General features: G+C 43.3%; 1 protein-coding gene across 4 annotated transcripts in view; it reads right to left on the bottom strand.

Moving 5' to 3' along the window:
• Positions 1 to 19,353, bottom strand: part of PPARGC1A (PPARG coactivator 1 alpha) — a 639,471-nt gene that overhangs the window by 312,344 nt on the left and 307,774 nt on the right. Inside the window, exons 1-2 of one of the 4 annotated variants that reach the window (XM_038533567.1) lie at positions 6,523 to 6,543; positions 5,895 to 6,005 (exon numbers count right to left, since the gene is read on the bottom strand). The exons of the other annotated variants lie outside the window; for them this stretch is intronic. The gene's annotated coding sequence lies outside the window, so the exon portion shown is untranslated. Of the gene's footprint in view, positions 1 to 5,894; positions 6,006 to 6,522; positions 6,544 to 19,353 lie in introns of those variants that run through there. 4 annotated transcript variants of the gene reach the window in all.

Genomic DNA, 19,353 nt, shown 5'->3' with positions numbered 1-19,353 from the left:
ATGAAATAGTCTGGGTAGAGAAATTCTCCTCTGTTAACAACCTTTCCTCCACCCGGCATTCTGACGCTCCCAAGGTCCCTGTCAGAGCGAAGTCAGCTCGGATTCAATTCACTGAACAAATATGTGTTATTTGTGATGTGCCAGGCACAGTGCCAGGCAGGGCAAAGGATGCAGAGAGGAGCAAAGGATGGAACGTCCTTGTTAGAGAAGGTGCCAGGTAATTCCACAATTAAGTGAAGCTTCCAGAGGACCACAGGCAACACAATTCAAAGAGAGAGGTGACCTCTTGCTGGAGGTATCAGAATGGACGTCATGCTGGACGTGGCATTTGAAACCGACAATGAAGACAAGGATGGTGATGGAGAACTCAAAATACCTGAGCCCAGGTGTGAAAGAAGGTCAGGAATTAGCTTAGGGTAACACCTCTTCTCAAAAATGTATGCAGAGCAAAAAGCCTTTTAGAACCAAAGGAAGGAATTTCCAGTTGGAGAAATCACATAGATTTAAGAATGCAGCCTCTTTCAAATCTTGCAGTTCCCCAGCTGTGTAACTTGGGCAATTTCCTTCACTTCCCTGAGCTTCACTTTCATCATCTGTAAAATGGGCATTATGCTCCAAAGGGCTGATGTGCTGATTACATCATATCATGAATACATGATACTTGGCTCAGTGTGGCACATGGTCCATGGAGACATTCAATGAATGGATGTAACTCACTCAAGTGGGAACTACTTAAATGAAATCATATTTCTAATATGCCTCCAATCACAAGCAGCACCCACTCTGCTGGCAGGAAGTCTTGACTGAAATCAGGGACCCACCAGGGTAAGATGATGTGGCCTTTGTTTTCATAAATGTCTAATTTTCAGACTGTTTTATGGCTCATACCTCTCTACAAAAGGAAGAAGGCCCCATAGCCATTTCTAGTTTCCAATTACCAAGGCAAATACGGAACCTTGAAAAAAAAATCTTTTAATGGGACTTTATATCAATCTCTGCTAGTGTGGCTCACGACACTTTGGAATCATTCATATAGATGTTAATGAAAGGTTGAGGAGTCTTTTCTAATGTAAGGTAAGAGGGAAAAAAGGGGCCCTAGGGAGGTTAATAGTGAGGGAACAGAAATAGGAGGGGTGAATATCAATGTTCTTAAATTTTTGCCAGCACACAAACGCACTGAGGTTCCCATTCAAATGAAGACTGGTTGGTCTGGAGTGGGGTCTCAACCTCATGAACTTCCCAGGTGACACTTTGAATAGCAAAAGAACAGTATTTTCTTAGGACCTAAGACAGAGCTGAGTGGGGAAACTATGGGAGCCCCAAATAAAGGAAGATCAACTCAAACAAGATGGCAAGAGCCCTGGAGGGTTAGAGGGGCAGCCAAACCGGAGATGTAAGTACAGATACGCAATAAAGGTTTTCAGATAAGGAGAGGCCCCAGCTCACGAAGCTCCGGTGCGTTACTCACATTGGCTGTGAGTCACTCCTAGCCTTTTAGAATTGTTGATGGCAAACATTCTGGAGAGTGCTGCGATACAGGAATGTGCTCACAGCCATTAACTATGAAGCACTAACTCATTTCAGCGGCCTGACACAAATTATGCCCCACACTTGAAAAATAGCTATTGATCAGTCCCTTCTTTCTCATGCCTTCCAATACTCCGGATCAGCACTTCCATTCACTTCCCCCCTACAGATTCCTTCACGCAACTAGTTAGATCCTTCCCGAACCAAAAAAAAAAAAAAAAAAAATCCCCCCAAGACTTCACTCAACTTTCTTTGAGATTTTGTCTTTCAAAAACAAAGAAAGAGGCAAACCAAAAATATCTCTTTTCATTTCTCCACATATCTGCTTCCCATGAACTTCCCAACGTCTTTTATTTTCTCTACTCATTATAGATACAAAGGCAACAAATCAACTGATCTATCATTTCCTGTGTTAGAAGATAAGAGACTAAGAGGGCATGAAAAGGACGGAATATAGAATTAGCCTTTAAAGAATTAAATCAGCTGCAGGGGCAGATTGAATGGTAATACTCTGAGCACCTTCAAGTAGCAGCTTGAGTATCAATGAGGCAAACGCAAGCTCCTGGCCTTTCAAGTTAGAGTAACGTGCATCGTCCCTCGTCCCTTTATTAATCTTAAGAAAAACTGATGATGCGTGTAGGTCTTCAGGGGCAGACTGACTACAACATAAGGTGCCCCCAATCCTCAGCCCCTCCATGTACCCTGTATCCACATGCTACATCATGTCATTCTGTGGTTACTCCCACTGAGAGGTGGGATCTATCTTTCCAACCCTTGCTTCTTGGCTGCCTTGTCTCACGTTAGCCAGTAAAATATGGTGGAAGTGACTGTGTGTGTGATCTGAGCCTAGTGGCCTTAGGCTCTCCTGCCCACTCTTTTTCCTCTGCTTTTTCCTAGAGAACAAGCCTGGGCCAGCGTGAGACCACTTAAAGCAGAGGTGAGGTTATCCTCCAACCTGCCAGCCCCTCGTTGACCCACCAGCTGGCCCAGATACAAGAGTGAGCCCAGCTGAGATCATCAGAGCCTGGCTTAAACCAGCACAACTGCAGAGATGACCCTTCGACTCCTGACAAATAGTAAATAGTGGTTACTTCAAGCCACTAAGTTTTGGAGTGCTTTGTGATGCAGCACTATTTGGCTAAATAAAAACATACATAAATACATAAATAACTGATAGAGCTTCCTTTGGAGAAGCTGTGATAAAAAGTCCAGGTATACAAATAATTCCAACAGGACACTGGCTCTCTTCTGACAAAATTATTAATGAACACAAATACACTGTAATAACATAATTGCATCATTTATAAAACAAAAAACACATTAGGGAATTAGATAATAAAAACACATTTCTATATTAGTTTTCATTTTTCAAGGGGTTTAATCTATTCAGTAATTGACTATATTAACTTGAGCAAATTTTTTAAGTTCGCTAGACTTCAAATTCTGTTAGTCATTCCTTCTTTTCAGCATTCGTTTACTGAGGATTATGATGAACAGAGTTGTGAGTTGGGTACGGGGGCGGGGGCAGGGAGGGGGGTGGTTGCTCCAAAGGTGAATAACACGCCAGTCCCTAATCTCAAATAACTTCCATCTAGTAGGGTTGACAAGGGCACATACTCACTTTTCATGCACTGCAGGCAACATGTCAAGCCCTTGCTGCCATCTCTGCCATTTTAAATCTTACTCATCTTACCAGGTCCAGATGAAGGGTCCCTCCTTTTATATCTTCCTTAATCCCACCCTTATTTTTCTTTGCCCTCCAGCCATAAGCAAACTTTCTCAACTTTAAAAATACAGTATGGGAGGTCTACAGCAGGTTCAGGCAATAATCCAGGGCAGTCATAAAATTTAAGGCTAAAAAAAAAAGCTTTATATCAGACAGGTCATGAAAGGCCTTGATTATTGATTGCCAAGTATGTACTTGATTCCACAGGAAATAGGGAGCCATGGAGGGCTTCTGAGAAAGGGAATGACCTAATCAAAGCTATCATTTTTGAGAGACCTGAGCCCTTACTGCAGGACCATGGAAGCCCCAAAGTGATGGAGTTTCAGACATCATGAGATGGCCAATTGCATATGCTGCATAAAGGTAAAGCAGGAGGAAAAATTGAGTTTGCCAACTAGGCAGCCTCTGGTGACCTTGGAAAGGAAAAGCTCAATGGAATTAGCTTAGAAGGAAGAGATGGAGAAGGTAGGTGACAAACCCAAACTAAGATTCCCCAAGATTCCCACCCCAAGATTGTCCAGCAAGGAGGTAAGATTGACCATTGTTTACAAAGAGAATTTATTATTTTGTAAAGATTTTATTTATTTATTCATGAGAGACACAGAGAGAGGCAGAGACATAAGAAGCAGGCTCCCCACAAGGAGCCCAATGCAGGACTTGGTCCCGGACTCTAGGATCACGCCCTGAGCCGAAGGCAGACGCTCAACTGCTGAGCCACCCAGGCATCCCTACAAAGAGAATTTAAGGATGCAGAGCATTTGAGAGAAGATTAGAGTTAGCCTCTCTCTGACAAATTGCTTTTTTTGGTCTAAAAGACCCAAGAAACCCTAGTGTTCCTCAGAAGTGCCTTACAGGCTGTTATTGGGAGAGAAGAGAACACTGAGGGCTCAAGGGGCACAGGCTGAGTGGGCAGGATCCAGACTTCTTGTTTGCATTTCAACAAACCTAATCCCATTTGTCTTCCTTATGTACTGAGGTTCCATGCTGAATTTCATTTGGAAAATATAGGGTCCTTTATATTGATATAAAAAAAATAACGACAATATGAAAACCATTAAACCAGATGATTGTCATGATAAAATACTATACTAACTATCTTCCAAAACTGAAAATGAGAAAAAATTCAGGAGGTGAGCACCTAGTACCTCCTGAGCATATTATAGTTTGGACAACATGCTGTATACTTTCCTTAAGTCCTCTCATTTAATTCACATCACATCTTCACTCTGCAGGTTAGGAAACTGAGCCCCAGATTGATCAAATACCTTGCCCAAGATCTCTGGGTTGATTCTAGGGCCTGGGTTCTTGACCACTATATCACAGCTGTGTGCACAGTGAAGCCTGGGGCTCCTCCATGAGTTCTATGAGTTTGAATCTGGATTTCTAGGAGCACATACAAGTGTGACTTTGGCCAGGAGACGCCACTTAACTTAAGGAACAGAAGGGATACGCTGAGAGGAAAAGATAGCAAGAGGAAGACTGAAAGAACTAGAAAGTATCTGAGAAAAGGATTATTGAATTAGTGGAGCCTGGAAGAATGGGTGAAAGTGGAAACCCTGACTCTAGAACTGTAAATAAAAATCTCTCTCTCTCTCTCTCTCTCTCTCTCTCTCTCTCTCTCTCTCACACACACACACACAGGCACAGGCACAATCATGAATGCCTTTATTTATTTATTTATTTATTTATTTATTTATTTATTTGAGAGAGAACAAAAGCAGGGTGGGGAGTGGCAGAGGGAGTGAGAGAAGCCCCAGTGATGTGGGGCTGGAGCCCAGGACCCTGGGATCACAACCTGAGCCTAAAGCAGACACTTCCCTGACTGAGCCACCCAGGCCCGCATAAATGCCATTTCTAGAAAGGTTATCTATGTAACAGAAAATGCATTCTTTACCCTATGTTGGAACAGATTTTAATTTTGAAAATCTAAACTTCTCTAGAACTCATTATTATTAGATAATATTAATATACTATTTATTATTAGGTAATATTAGTTATAACATCTAGTTCACCCCACTTAAAACTCCACTTCTCCCCAACTCTCTATCCCAGGGTCTTGGCTTTATTTTTTCCTCCATGAATTTAGCACCGTTTTGTAAGACTACATATATTATTTATTCCTTGGCTTACTGCCTATGTCTCCCCATCAGGACATAAGTTCCTCAGGCAGAGGTGGAGAAGAGGTTTCTCGTTTCTCTGGTTGCTCACCCTGTATCTCTAGCACCTACCATAATACCTGGCTGCTAAGAAGCACTCCAGCACTCAATAAATATTTGTTGAACAAATGAATGTGTTACTTTGTTATGATATTTATGGAATAAGCCGTTGTATCTATTCATTCCCGTCCCACCTTATGGTATCTGCAACAGGAGAGTGCCCATCAATTACAAGTCTATTTAGCATTTATATGGCACTTTATATTTAAAATACACTGTTCAGTTATTATCCCCACAATCGACCTTGAGAAGATATACTCAAAAGTAGAGATGTCCACAGCTCTTCTCCTTCCTAGACCTCCACAACAGATGTGAGGCATGGGGTGAGAGGGAGGAGCAAGTTCAAGGATGCGGGAGAAGAGGGGAGGGAAGAGGAGACAAGGTGCATAGAACCCCTGTTGTTGAAACTCCATTCCCTGGCTTACCTTTGCCTCCTTAGAAGTGGTGGCCCAGAGCCAGAGATCCTCCCCTCCAGCTGCTGCAGGTGAGTTCAGCATCCCCGCAGAGGAGGAGGAGAAAAATGAAGCCCCAGGAGCCTAGAGAGGAGGTGAGGCGTGAGAGGAGGAGGGACTCCCAGCAACCATCTCCCAGCAAGGGTCTTCAATTGTGGCCTCCGAGCTCTCCACCTTCTTTACAGGTGGCAACCAGACAAATTCCTTTCCACACCACTTCTCAGCTTGCCTGGAGCTCCACTCTCTGCCACCACAAGCCAGAGTCACTAAGCATGAAGCCCAGTGCCCTCACCCAGCCTTCTGATCTACCCTACCCACCTCAGCCACAGGACTTAGCCTCAGGTGGGAAGACCAATGAGCCACACTGCATATGGCCCAACAGTGATAAAAACAAAAACAAAAAACAGATGTTAACCTAAGAGCTTGTATGTCCTGCTTCACGTACAAATACCCCAACCCTGTGGCCTTTAGGAAGAGCTTGGCCTGAATGTGGCATCAAGTGGATGCTCTTCTGTTGCCGGGACTAAACATACTAAACAAAGACCTGTCTAAGTCCCCTACTTTAGTGCTATGGTACCTTAAATCTCAGCCTCGAACTTACCAACTCCTTCCCCAGCTCAGCAATAAGAATGAGCAAATCATCAGGAAAATCAGCAGAAAAGAAGGTCCAGGTGTTGGCAGCCACTAGGCATTCTCAGACAAGGCAAGAAACACAGCAATAAGCAGATCATTTTCATAAACTTGGTACAATAATATTGGCTGTTTCTGGAAAATCCCTTACACACAAGGCGCAAAAAAGCTATTCTTTGTGTAAAGGGAACTAACACCTAAGAAGCACACAGAACATCTCCAGTGTGCCCAGCACTATACAAGCTCTATACAGAAACCGTCTTACTTAAACTTCTCAATTACCCTAGGAGATATGTGTCATATCTCTGTTCATTAAAAGAGGGAAATTGAAAAAGGCTCATAAATGTCTAATAACTTGCTTAAGTTCCCACAGTTAAAAAGTGGAAGAGTCAGGTCTAAAAACTAGGCCTCCCAACTTTCAAGCCCAAGCACTCTGTCTGGTCATTGTATAGAAAAAGTTTACTTTTTTTTTTTTTGTAATTTCCCACTGAATATTTGAACTTTTCTTGTTTTAGGGCCTAAGGGAGAAAGCATTTAAGATATTTTAATCTTTCTTTAGTGTTACTCTGACATCACACATCTTGGACGGCCCCAGGGAGATTACTGCAAACATTATTTATTATAATACTGCTTGATCTCTGGGTATTTATTGAACGTCTATTGATTGTTAATAGGGATTCCTACTTGACAAGAGCAGTAAGAGGGCCAACTTTCTTTTTCAATTGTTTTGTGTATTGACTTCATTATTTGAGGCCTTCGTCTTATCTTTATGAACATTCACCAGACATATTTGAATCAAAGACATGTTCATTCCACTGGCATTTCTAATCTTCAGTGGGTCATACATTATGTACACATCAGCTCAGCTAGTAAATACATTTAAAAAGATAGGTTTGACACACATAAATTCACATTGCATGATACTTCATGCAAGAAACTTCCAAGCAGCTAACTTGCTATCAGACCATTAATAAAAATGTTGTAGAAACTGCTTCTAAAGGGTGGCAATTAGCTACAATGATTAGACAAAACATGGTTTCACATTAAATTAAATTGATATTTAAATGTAATTGTTTTTAGCTCTGTGGTGTCAAGGTACTACATAAATCCATTATTACTACTATTTAAAGCAATAGTAACAACCACAATAACTCAACCAAATTTTCCTAGATTGTAATTTGCTGTGCCCCAATGAAGTTAATTGCATACTTGGGAGGGGGGTTAACTCTTTCAAGCCACTTGGGATAGTTTAATGACAGTTTTTGAAAGAGTTAATTGCCTTCCAAAATGTCTCCCAGTGGAGAGAGTTCATATACATATACAGTATAGCTCTAAAGAAACATATTAATTTACACTTAGCTAGATTAACTCTGCCCAAATAGTTTTACTCCATTTAAAACTAACTGAAATGTCAACACATTATAAAGAGGGCTATTAGCAATTCAAATATGAAGTTATTCATGACTTTAGACAAAACAAACAAAACAATAAAACCTTTAGAAGATAGTGGTAAGCTTTCTCCGAGGACTTTGAAAAATAATTTTTTAAAAAAGTAGAATGATTTCTAAGTGAGTAGAGTATATCTGTTTTGTGTTGCCTAATCCTGAGCTGAAACCTTTAAGTCAGGGATGCCAAATTTCAAAGTGTCCATTCTCCACCAGGGAAAACGTGTGAGGCAACAGGGAGTGTGGTAGGTATTGTGGCAAACTGAAGAGGGCACAACCCATCCAAAGCAGTTGGGCAATTCTTGCTGGGTGGCATGTGGACATAGTTTCTATATCTTTCCATTTGTTAAAGAGGGGCCCCAAATGTGAATTTTTATTTCTTAAAATTTCTTGATTTTGAAACACCATGTAGACCCAACAAAATATGACTGCAGGCTGGATTTGACCTACAAGCCTCAAGTTTGAACCTCTGCTCTAAATGGTTTCTGACTTCAAGTCTAAGTTGGCAGGAAGGCCATTTGTAGAGACACACCTAGGAGTTATTTATGTCATTATGTCTTGGAAATGAAGCCAGGTATGGGGCTGTCTGCTTCCAAAAGGAAAAATAAGAGAGAAAGAGAGAGAGAGAGAGAGAGAGAGAGAGACCACATCAATGCCATGATCATTCATCACTGTTAATGTGGCTAATGATTTCTATTTCTTCTCCTGGTTTTTGCTGTAGTGATCTTGCCCTGGATGCATTACTTGGAGTCACTGGTGACATAATTCCAATAGCAATCTCATCAAAACCAGCCACCCAATTCATCCACAAATTCAAATGTACTCATTATCAAGTGAGGTAAAAGAACGTCAAGACCCATCTCTTGCCCTATCAAGACTCCTTTCCTAACCAGAGACCACTCCACCCCTCGATGTGCTCCTGGCAGTCACAGGATGCTGGAGCAAGAAAAAAATCTGTCAAAAATAACTCCTAAGAGGATCATGGAAATTTTTTTTTGCCAATGACAAAGCTGCAGAAAGGGCTATTGTGTTTAATATGAATGTTAGATATAAAATGTTCAAATCTCATCTTATTCCAAAAAGCTTCCCTGATTCTTCTAGCTCTGAACTTCCAGTTTAATTCATACTTTCTATCTTGAATTACAATTACTTGAGCATGTAATTTCCAAAATATATCTTATTTCTAAAATATATCAAGGTTGTTTTTAGAATAGAATCCCTGTCTGGTTTATCTCTGTACCCACAAAGCAATTAATACATCCCTGGTAAATGGCAGCTATTCTTTAAATATTTGGTAGGTGGATAGGTGGGTGGATGGATGAATGATGAGTGGGTGGATGGATGGATGGATGGATGGATGGGTTGGTGGATGGATGAGTAAAAGGAAAGAGAAGGAATAGATGGAGAAAATCTTTTCTCTAGGCTCAGAGAGCATGATCATGAATGTGGACTAGGAAAAATATTTACTGTGCTGAAAAATCTTATGAATTGCATTGTGTCAGACAGCAAATATTGGTTATTCATTACCTAATAGCCATACTCCACTTTCTCCTTGCAGAGAAAACCCTTGATCTTAGGTACCAGGAATCCCTCTCCATGCCCTAGTTCAATCCTGATAATTGTATTGCTCTTTAGTAATTTATCTGGGGGAAGAGAAGGTCAGATGGACAAGCTCTAGCCGATGAAACTTAAGAAGAACGCTGCAGAGTTTCTGGGAGGAGCTACTTTTCTACAGAAACAAACAAAATTACAGGACTTTTCACCTATCTTTCCCTTTCTGCTTGCAACACTTAGTGTGAGGAGGTGATACTTGGAGCTGTGGCAGCTATCTTAAAACCATGTGGCAATAAGCAATGAAGAGAAAAGGCTGAGAAGGATAGAGAAGAGAGATGGGAAGAAACTAGATTCTTAATGACACAGCTGAGTGAACAAACAAACCCTGAGACCACCGACCTCTCCTGCTAAGTAAATATTTAATGAACTTATATCAAACAATGGTTAGTTTTTTTCATCTCTCAGTGGAAATTATTCCTTATGACATAGCCTTCCACCCAAAGACAGATGACGATAAACAACCGCAGTCGGGCTGATGACAGAGCCTGGAAATTAGTGGCCAGGTCTGAATGACTCCCGCTGCAGCAAAGTGAGGTCTTAGGGAAGAAGCAGAATTTTAACTGCAATATCTGGCGTCTCCTTGCTCCCTCTCATCAGGCAACCACACACTCCAAATGAGTTCCATTCCTAAGGCTGACAACTGAGGGACTCATCCTTTTGTTCCCATTTGCCTCAAATCACAGTCCTCCGGCACGCCTCCTGGACAGTATTTATGCAGGGCGGAATATATGGCTCACATTAGAACAAATAGAACTTCCTAAATTGGGCAATTTGTGACTTTGCACCTCAGGTTTCACTCATCCCTGATTTGAAATGTGCTAAAAGCACATTATTACTGTTTAAGATGCAAACTACTGCCCTGAAAAATATTGCTTTTTACCTGAGGTGAAACAAGTTATAAATTAATGGTTGGTCGAGGGTAAGGTGTGTGGGTAAATAGAAATTCCTTAGCACCATGTGGAGGCCATTCTGCTAATATGATGAGGCTATACTTGCGAGTGGATTAATTACTCTTTTCTTCTAACTTAATTTATTTCATACTTTAAGAAACCAAAATGTCCAGTAGCCACTATGCTTGTGACAAAGAAACACAATAAAAGCAATTTCTCCAGTACAAAAAATAAAGCGTTCCCGGTAATGCATTTTTGAATCCAGCATACCTTCGCCTAATGAGGTTTCAGCATGCTATAAATAACACTAATGAGACTTTGTCTTGCCCATGTAATATATTTCCTTGATATAGCCTTAGATTCTCCGTGTTGCGTGGAAAACTAACAGCCTCAGAAAGAAATGTCGTCCAATAGCACATTAAACCAAAAGCACAATTAAATATAAATGAATTCAGTAATTTAATTGCACAATTGTCGCTTTAAAAAATTCAGAAGAAAAGTAATGATGTCATTTTTTTAAATCGGTAAATAATAAAAGTGCTTGTGGGGATGGTGCAATATTTAAATAAACATTTTTCTGGTAAGGGTAGGTAGCAAAGGCAGTTGCACATGTTTAGGAAAATCCTGTGGCTTGCAAAAAAAAAAAATTGAGCATCTTGGCATACATCATTCTGCACGTGTGATGTGGAGAGACAAACGTCTTGGTTTCAATCTTTATTGAAAGCGTAGCCCATAGGCGGAGGGTTTTCTGCTTCTGAACATTACCAACCAGGATTCACATGATTCCAGTTAAAACGGGATGCAAAATGGCAGTGTGCCTAAGAGATTCTCTCCCCAGGTCCCAGTAAGATGAGAACCCTGCGTGGCTACCAGAAATGCGATCGTTTTCATATACCAATGAGGTGGCGTTTTAATGCTGACCAAGTAGTAGAAAAATCATTAATGGCTATTCTTGAGTTCCCTTTTATCCAAAGACTGACCCAACACATCCTCCCTTTGATTGTCCTCCCTGATAAGATCAGAGACCTGAAACTTAGTCTGAAGGAAGATCTAAAGGAAGGATTTGGGTTTCACTTTACATTGATTTTTATTCAATTCCAATCAAGAACACATCCAAGAAATTTACTTACTCGGTTCCAGCATTCTGATAAGGAGAGTGGGGGGAAGAGGCTCTTTAAGTTAGCTATTATCTTGCATCCCAGGTATTGGGACAAGGACAAGCAGATGGGAGAAACGTCCTTACACAGCCACCTAAGCAAGTTTTTGGGAGAGGCCGTGGCTGCGTCTAAATATCCTGAGCAGATCTACCGCCCTTGTTTTCATTGCATTTGTGCTTGATATTTACAACAATCTCTATGTGTGATTTTCATTTACTCTATCTTGAACAACGCTTCAACTAGACCACTCATTGACTCATTTTTCTCATTCATTCTTTCGGTGATTTATTGAGCGCCCCCTTCTCCTCCAGGCATAGTCCTAGACACTGGAATCGTCTAGTTAGCCCTGTCCCTGCTTTCAGGAGCTGACACTCTAGTGCATTAGCGGTCACAGATGATCAAATAAGCAAGTAGGAAGATCACTTCTAAAAGCAATAAGCACACCAAGAATGTAATAAGCATAATAAAAATATGTAATAAAAATAATGCAATAGAAGCTCGAGGGTAGAGGGCCGACACTTCAGTCACGTGGCCAAGGAGGACTCTTCTGGAAGCTGATTTGTGAACACGATGAAGAGACCACCGGCCAACGCCAAGATCTGGGAAGGACACTCTTGGCGGAAGGCCGGGAGGGGAGAACGAGCCGCCAGGCCCAAGGAACACGAGAAAACAAGCATGATCTGTATGGAGGCCCCCATTTTACAGGGATGAAACTAAAGCGTGGACAGGATTCTGTGCGACCTCACTGGAGTCTCAAAGTCATCAGACTCCTAATCCCACCTCCCCCCCCACCCCCCCAGGCCCAGCCCTACTCTACTTAGGTTGAAAGATGGTCCCATCCTTCAACAGCGCTCTGGGTGGCCCTCGGGAGCCCACCCTGGGGACCACGCTGCCTTCCCCACTGGGTTCCCTACGGGTCTTGGTTTAGAGAACCAAGTGGACGGCCACACAATGCAGTTGGTCAAAAGTCCATAGTGAAGAGGGAAATTCCTGGAAGGCTTTCAGAACCATAAAGTAACGAGATCCCCATAACTAGAGAGCCACACACTTTTCCATGAAGACCAAGAGGCCCGAGTTCGAGCTCCGTCAATGCCTTTACCAGCTGCCTGGCCTCGGGCTCATTCTAGGCTGCACTTTCCCCTCGGGTGAAACAGAGCTCGTGGTCAGACCACGGACCGGACGCTGGGAGCACCGAAGGAGGGAATCCCCGCCAGGTGCCGGCCAGGACAGGCCCAAGGGCATCCTCACATCCTCCCACGGTGTCATCCTCCAGGAGCAAGTGCGCCCAAACCAAAAGCCCAAACCAAACAAACAAAAACAACAACAACAAAAAAAACCCCACCTTCACTCCTATCCTATTTCCCTTATTTCTAAAGGGCCTTTTGGAGGAGAGCTAGTGCCCGTTTAGCATTAGCTGTTTTCTCATCTCTCTTGCCCACAAGTGCCTAGTGGGCAGAGAAGGCGTCTGTTTAATTAACTTTCAACAGCGCCTGGCACACTTCAAAAGGAGCCCAGTGGCTCCCCGGGAAAGATCGCCACCCCCCTCTATAAATATCCGCCACTTGGTATGAGGATAGAGGGAGATGACAGATACGACGGCATTGTGCAACTGAAGTCCCTTGCAGGAACGGGACATAATTGCTATTAATGAAAAGTAGTAAGAATAATGAAGAAGGTGGATATATGTCGGAGGGCCCTATCCCCACATCCACCGCCGTTCTGGAACAATCGCCTGCAAGTTCTAAGCAAGTCTTACAGAGTCATCACTAAAGTCCCTGCTCTGCTACCCAAGCTGGGCCTCGTTTCTGATTCCCGCTCCTCCAAAGCACCATCTCTTTTTACACGTCCTCTGGAATTCCACACGGCGGGAGCAACAGCTGTGTTAGGCCGACCCATCATTCATGCCTGCGCCCCTCGCCATAAGTCAAAAAGCCTGTGATCGCTTGGAAACCACCTCTGATGGTAGGAGACGGCGCGGCAGACTGGATTTACAACAAAGCCCTGCCTGCAGAAATCTTCCTGTCACCTGCAGGCCACATAAACCATTAGCATCCCCGCCACGGCGCGCGGTCAATGAGCTACGCAGGCATTTCAAAACCGAGCACTTTGCCGCTATTTATGGGCCAAGTCAGGGACTTCCAGCAGCTCTCTGATTTTCTTGTCGGCCTGCCAGAAGAGAAGCTACAAAGAACAGCTGCATCACCCACCCTCCTACAGTTGGAACGTTTGAAGAAAATTAAAAGAAAAAATTCCAAGTGTTAAAAGGTGCCGCTCTCCGTGTGTTTCTCCTCGCTGTGTTTCTCAGGCCCTGCGAACACTTTTAGCTTTGCTGCCGGCCACTGCCTTCTGCTAAAGAGGAAATCGGCACCACAATATCATGTTTGTCTAATTGCCCTGCGCAGAGCTTTCACCAAAGGCAAGCCACAGAGGAATATTATTATTTTTAGAACACTACCCGGTTTTAACATTTTAGCAGCCATGTGATCTCTAGAACCACAATGGCCCTAAATGAACAATTTTACCCCATTCTCAGAAACAGATAAATATAGAGACATATATATATATATATATATATATATATTTTCTTTTTAAAATAAGCCCTTTACCCTTACGCAAGCTGATAAAAATATACCCAAAAGCCCCTACTCGTATCTATTTATAAGTATAACATATACACACAAGATATTTAGAGTGTTTGATTGGCCCTCCGTAATAGATTTCTTTTCACTTGCATAGAAAATTAAGTAAAGGTCAACACAATGAAAGGTTTTCTAAGTCACTCCTGTTTATTAGGAAGTTCAGGATAATAGGCTCCAACCTGGAAAAAAAAATGTCAATGCAATCTAAAAATAACAAAAGGTGCATAACAAATTTGTCCTCATTTTGTTCTTAATAGAAGGTGTTTCTAGTACATCGGCGAGAATGACCTATCAAACGCATCACCTTGTACAGTCAATTTATTCCTTTATCAGGCAGTCATTGGGGAGGGATTTTGTTTTGCATTGTCTCAACATAAAATGGAATGCCAAGCCTGCTTTCCCTGACGGTGTGAGGGAGGCTCTTTTGTCAGGAAACCTTTTTAAAAGACATTTGATGAACACCAAGAAGATGAGCTGTAGACATATTCCTCCTCCCACCTCCAAACACTGCCCCCACCGCTGGATGACAAAGCCTCTCCTTCTAAGAGCCAAGAGGCAGGGCTGAAATAGGACCCCCTCTGAGTCTCAGTGCCACCACTTGGCCTGGGAAAGAAGCACTCAGAGGTTTCCCCCAAATCAACTGTTTCCCTAGACCTGAAAATCCTGGCTTTGAAGGCAGGAATGTACCAAGTTTTCAGTTGTAGAATGTGAAGGGGGGAGAGATAGAAGGGCTTCTCTCTAGGGAGCTGCCCGAGAGGGTCGCCAATCCATTTGCACCTCATTATTTTAACAAGCCTGATGAAAGCTGTGGACCTGGCCAACCTTACAGTGGTATAGTATACTCAGATGGAAAAAAGAGAAATGAAATGAAAGAAAGAAAGAAATCCAAATAGCAACTGGTTGGAGGATTTTAATTTGGATAATACAGTACATATTTTAACAGAGAGAGGACAAAAAGAAGAAATGGATGCTTTCATCCATTTTTATCTGGGATGGGCTGAAGAGACATGCATGTCTCCTCCTGTGTAAGCCTTGGCCCTGAAACTTCCCCCAGACCTTGCCCGCTCTTCGCTCTCCGTGAAACACATGCCAAACCATCTTCTTAGGCTTGCAAAGGGGGCTCGGAGTTCCTCCGTCAGAAACATAGTTCTGGAGTCTTAACCGCCAGTCCCCTTCTTAGGTTATAGGAACACCTGGGATGGACCGTCAGGAGCCTGAGAGCCTGCTGGTACCAGAGGAAGGCAGCTCTGGGTAGGAGAGGAATAAAAATCTCACCAGTATGGAATGCCTGCTATGTACCAGGAACACTACATATATTGTCTCCTTTAATCTTTGCAAAAAAAAAAAAAAAAAATTCTTTTAAAGTAGACATTTAACACCACCATCTGGTCCCACCCCAGCCAGGCTTGCCAGCAGGGATGTGGGGAGGGATGGTTCAGAGACAGCAGAGAGTCACTCCAAAGACCCTGGCAGCGGCAACAGCACGATGCTCATAACCAAGATTGAGTGAGCACTTACTATGTGCTGATTCCGGCCTATTACGTGCCATCTCTCATTTAATCCCCATGAAGACTTCTGAGAGAAGCACGGTTCTTATTTTTAAAGATGAGAAAATCAAGACCAAGAATGAGTAATTTGCTCAAGATCTTATAGCTAGTCAATGGCAAAGTGAGGATTCAAACCGGGTCATCGGACTCCTCTGCTTGACTCTCTCTCCTGCAGCAACAAGTATGAAATAACACAGCTTGCTGGTCATCATTCCAGCAAGCTAATATCTCTGGTCCACAGTTTCCCCAACTGAAAAACAGAGCTAGTAATAGTGCCGGTCGGGGTAACTGTGAGGATTCGGGGTTTTACACAGGGGACCCCCAGTACAGCTGCATCGGAAGCCCAAGCACCGAGGTGGCCAAAGCTCACCGTTGCGTGACAGTAGTCAGCCCTTTCAGAGAGCCAGCTCTGGCCATGAAAAAGCTAATGAGAGAACACAGGTTTCCAGCTATTGAAACGATGCTTGCTTCCTCTGTGCCTGAGTTGCAAATGAGTTGGAAAACCAACCAACTCTGCCCTCAAGAACCCTGAGTCTCATCATAGGTCTTGGGGGTCACACTCCCGAGAGTTCCCCTGGGGTCCTCCCCTGCTTCTCCTTCCTATTATCATAGTTGCCTAAACACAACTGCTAGCAACCGGAGAAAGGTCACTAAGGACCAAGACACCTGCTGGCACCATCTCAGACCCAGGAGCCATCCCCGCCGGGCCTGGCCACCTGTGATCTGCCCCCTGACTCTTCCTGGACAACCCACCGGTGACCAGGGGTGAGCAATGCAGAGAAAACCACAAGCCCCATCCACAGCTATATATTTTAAATAGCATCTCCTCTCTGCAGCCCTATGTGGGAGGGGAACATATGGTCCTACATTCATTATACTCCTGAGTTTAGGTTTGAAACATCATATTTTCATTACAAATAAGCTTTGATGACACTGCCTATTGCAATGATTTCAACGCATGGTTAATTTTATCTGCGGCAGTGGTGAGAGTGGCATACCAATTTACTGCCAGAGGAGAACAATCTGATTTTAGCATCTTAACCCTGAACTTGAGTTCCCTTTGTTCCTGAGAACCTCATTTTAGCAAGACTCAAGACTCAAAGTCTCTGGGAAGAGGACGTCACTGATGCTGACTCAAAGGGAGTGGAAAAGTTGAAGGGGTACAAGCCGAGCTGGAACACCTTCGCGCTGCCGATGGGAAGCAGGGGAAGAGAGAGGCAGAGGGGTTTGGGTTGGGTGACAGTGTGCTTAGAACTTCAACGAGCATATCAGGACTTCTCAATTTGGCCAGCGACCTGGCAAGAGCAGACCGATTTGTGAGGTTCCTTTCTGCTGCATCTGACTTCAGGCCAAGCCAGGAAGCAGCAAGAAAGGCCTCACTCATAGAGACCTTCATTCTGGGCCAGGAAGTTGAAAGCAAAACTAAAATGGAGAATAATGTTGCCAGTGGAGGGGGTGGAGAAGAAGGTATGCTAACTTCTCAGTGCCTCTGTAGGGGCCAGTACACATTATGGGTATATGTGAATATATTAATGTATATTATTTATATTTTATTAGCGTTCATTATCTATTATATACCGTATTAATATATTATGAATATATAGTTTGTTTTTCAAAAAAAAAAAAAAAAGGCTTCGTTCCTACTTGGCAAACTTTTCTGCAGCCATTCGGCTACATTTTATTTCCATTCCTCCAGTCATTTAATGAACACTCGCCAGTTGCCACAAGGTACTGGGAAAAGAAATAGGCATCAAGGATATGGTCCTTGTGCCTGAGCAACTGAGGCCTCACCTGGGACCCAAGGTGGAATGAACCAATTACAGAGATGTGATTAGTTGTTCAGATGCACCAAGGATTCTGAAGAAGTACCTGGTTCCTTCGAGGGGTGCAAAGAGGTGGTTTAACCGCTTCTCTTCAAGGAGGTGGTTAAATAGAAATTGTATCCTAAGGATTAAGAAGAGTTAACCAGGGTGATGCCACCAGAGACAAGAGTCCTTACAAAGGCCCAGAAGCTAAACGCAGCCTCGAGTTAGCATTTCAGCAACTACAGGCACAGAAAAAACCCAGGATAATGTGCCTATGCAATAACGTGAATTTGGACATAATTAAGAATTGGCTCCAGTTCTCAGAGGGCGACAGCTACGATTCTTGCTGTGTGTGTGTGTGCATGTGTGTCTCCTGGTATAACCTGTGCATGCATCTGTACACACGCACGCGGTGTTCTCACACACAAAAGGAGGTTAACACGGGTCCCACATACCAACTATTCTCTCATTTCAACCGCTCCTGAGTGCGCCAACAAAACAGATGACAACTAGCTAGAGATTCCTGGAATGACTGTTGCTACCCTGAGAGTTCCAGCCGACCAGAATGGTTCCTGTGGATAGCCAAGCCAGAGTAGACCTTTGCCACCATGTGCTACCAAACTACAGATGGGACTGGGATGCATTTGGATCTTGCAGCAGGATCTCTGAAGCCCGGGTGCCTAGCTGCATACGTTCTCCCCGGCCATTTCAACCACTTCAGAGCCAGTGGCCCTGCCCCCTCATCCTACACAGTAGACTTTTCTGGAACCGACTCATCACATTATGGAAGGTTTTACGATAGTTGGTTCACTGTGAATGGCATAGAGACTAGTGGGAACGGAGTGCAATGCAGAAGATGAGCATAGAAACAAAGCCTGATTATTAAGAGTTGCATATCCCATGCCGAAGACTTTGGACATCATCTCGAGGTCCAGTGGGGGACCAGCAAGTGACTATATAAGTCAGGGATTCAAAGTCAAAACTGTGCACAGATGCAATCTGTCTGGCCCATGCGAGGTTTTCAGAACCAAGACATTCTGCATAAACCCATTTCTGACTTTCCTTAAGAAGCTGGGCTGACTTTCCCAGTAGCTGGAATAGCTTTGCTCTTTTTGGATGGAATGTGCTCGCTTAGTCACCATAGGCCCCAAAACACCTACTTGGGTCCATGCCTTTGGTAAGCCTGATCCCTGTAGGAATCTGGGTTTGTTTAAAAAAAAAAAAAAAAAAAGAGCTGTGATGGAATCAAATTTGCATGTTAAACATATCACTCAGCACCAGTGTCCAGCATGGGTGACAGGGACAGGGAGAGATTGGACGCAGCAGAACCTGCTGCGGGGTTACAATAATCAAGGTTCCACACACGGAACCCAAGGGAGGGCTGTGAATACACCTCCAACAGCCACGCTGCAGCTGGGTGCACCACCTTCCAGGGCTGACCCATAACCCCAGCATCTAAATGCAAATGCAGAGGCATCTCACCAGCACCACGGTTCGACAATACTGATGCAAAACACAATAAATACTGAGGCAAACACACACCAGTCAGAAGTAAAGTAAATTAATAGTACAGCTTAGCTGGGATCACAAATGAATCACTCCAAAAGCAATTCTGTCCTGTTGTAAAATGAGATAAACACCTACTTGCCAGTTATTTTAGGAATAACACAAATCAGCCCATCTGTCTTAATTCAGTGGTACTCAT

The sequence above is a fragment of the Canis lupus genome, chromosome 3, assembly GCF_011100685.1.
Source record: "Canis lupus familiaris isolate Mischka breed German Shepherd chromosome 3, alternate assembly UU_Cfam_GSD_1.0, whole genome shotgun sequence".
In the NCBI taxonomy this organism is placed as follows: domain Eukaryota; kingdom Metazoa; phylum Chordata; class Mammalia; order Carnivora; family Canidae; genus Canis; species Canis lupus.
Note: the sequence above shows the minus strand (reverse complement) of the source record. Positions and strands in the feature narration are given on the sequence as shown.